This window comes from Durio zibethinus, unplaced genomic scaffold (assembly GCF_047325235.1).
Source record: "Durio zibethinus cultivar Kanyao isolate XHJ-2024 unplaced genomic scaffold, ASM4732523v1 HiC_scaffold_298, whole genome shotgun sequence".
NCBI lineage: Eukaryota > Viridiplantae > Streptophyta > Magnoliopsida > Malvales > Malvaceae > Durio > Durio zibethinus.
In genome coordinates, this window is record NW_028322921.1 from 5,001 (window position 1) to 7,500 (window position 2,500).

Below are 2,500 nucleotides of genomic sequence, written 5' to 3' on the forward strand. Positions count from 1 at the left end.
CACGCTGGGGCCCTGGTGCGGGCGCTTGCCTCGACCACCATCGGCACACGCTGGGCCCTGGTGCGGCAGGTTGCCTCGAGCACCATCGGCACACGCTGGGCCCTGGTGCGGCAGGTTGCCTCGAGCACCATCGGCACACGCTGGGCCCTGGTGCGGGCGCTTGCCTCGAGCACCATCGGCACACGCTCGGCCCTGGTGCGGTCGGTTGCCTCGAGCACCATCGGCACACGCTGGGCCCTGGTGCGGCAGGTTGCCTCGACCACCATCGGCACACGCTGGGCCCTGGTGCGGGCGCTTGCCTCGACCACCATCGGCACACGCTCGGCCCTGGTGCGGTCGGTTTGCCTCGAGCACCATCGGCACACGCTGGGCCCTGGTGCGGCAGGTTGCCTCGAGCACCATCGGCACACGCTGGGCCCTGGTGCGGGCGCTTGCCTCGACCACCATCGGCACACGCTGGGCCCTGGTGCGGGCGCTTGCCTCGAGCACCATCGGCAGACGCTGGGCCCTGGTGCGGCAGGTTGCCTCGAGCACCATCGGCAGACGCTGGGCCCTGGTGCGGCAGGTTGCCTCGAGCACCATCGGCACACGCTGGGCCCTGGTGCGGTCGGTTGCCTCGAGCACCATCGGCACACGCTGGGCGCTGGTGCGGGAACTTGCCTCGACCACCATCGGCACACGCTGGGCCCTGGTGCGGCAGGTTACCTCGATCACCATCGGCACACGCTGGGCCCTGGTGCGACAGGTTGCCTCGAGCACCATCGGCACACTATCGGCCCTGGTGCGGGCGGTTGCCTCGACCACCATCGGCACACGCTGGGCCCTGGTGCGGGCGGTTGCCTCGAGCACCATCGGCACACGCTGGGCCCTGGTGGGTTTAGGCACATCTTCAAATTTCTGCCGTGCCAATGCCATTTTTATGATTCATACAATGGTCCCCTAAGCCTTCACGTGAAGTTTCGTTGGAAGATGACTCGTTTTCTATTTTTCACGATTTTCGAAACTTTTTGCGGTTCGGGAATTTTTAAAATTTTTTTATAAGGATTTTTGGCCCCAAATTTTGTAGGCATGATCCTTCTATTTTTGTTGGCATGCACAAAAAAATTCAGCTAAAAACTCGAAGTAGAGAAGATTTTGTGACCGTTTGAAAAAAGTGTCCCCATTTCAGACACTTTAACGGCTACTGGTAGCAAACCTGTAAAATCTCAAATGCTCTTTAAGGGGGTGTGAATTCTCAGAGGTTTGATGAGGGATAGGGGGCCAACACAAGGCCAAGTACCAGCACCCATCGCACATCATGTGCGCACACCCCCCCGGCCCCCCTCCCAATCGCCGGAACCCCAATGCCGCCGGTCAGGTTCTCCGGCGGTACTCCGGCGATGCTCCGGCGATGCTCCGGCGATGCTGTCCCGAGTGAAAAAAATGCGGCACCAGCACATGCTGGAGCCAAGCATGGGCACCGTGGCTCAAAATCGAACTTCGGCCAAGGCCTCGACCATCAATGGCACATGATGACGCATGGTGATGGCACATGCATCGACCATCATCGGCATAGGCTGCCCTTCGGTACGGGCACTTGCCTCGACCGCCATCGGCACAAGCTGGGCCCTGGTGTGGGTTGTTGCCTCGATCACAATCGGCACATGCTGAGCCTTGGTGCGGGCGGTTGCCTCGAGCACCATCGGGAGACCCTGGGCCCTGGTGCGGCCGGTTGCCCCGATAACCATCGGCACACGCTGGGCCCTGGGGCGGGCGCTTGCCCCCAGCACCATCGGCACACGCTGGGCCCTGGTACGGGCGGTTGCCCCGAACACCATCGACACAAGCCGGCCCTTGGTGCGGGCTCCTGGCTCGACCACCATCGGCACACGCTGGGCCCTGGTGCGGGCGGTTGCCTCGAACACCATCGGCACACGCCGGCCCTTGGTGCGGCCGGTTGCCTCGACCACCATCGGCACACGCTCGGCCTTGGTGAGGGCGCTTGCCTCGACCACCATCGGCACACGCTGCGCCCTGGTGCGGGCGCTTGCCTCGACCACCATCGGCACACGCTCGGCCTTGGTGCGGGCGCTTGCCTCGACCACCATCGGCACACGCTGGGCCCTGGTGAGGGCGCTTGCCTCGACCACCATCGGCACACGCTGGGCCCTGGTGCGGGCGGTTGCCTCGACCACCATCGGCACACGCTGGGCCCTGGTGCGGGCGGTTGCCTCGACCACCATCGGCACACGCTGGGCCCTGGTGCTGGCGGTTGCCTCGACCACCATCGGCACACGCTGGGCCCTGGTGCGGGCGGTTGCCTCGAACACCATCGGCACAAGCCGGCCCTTGGTGCGGGCGGTTGCCTCGAGCACCATCGGCACACGCTGGGCCCTGGTGCGGGCGGTTGCCTCGACCACCATCGGCACACGCTGGGCCCTGGTGCGGACGGTTGCCTCGAGCACCATGGGCACACGCTGGCCCTTGGTGCGGGCTCTTGCCTCGACCACCATCAGCAGAA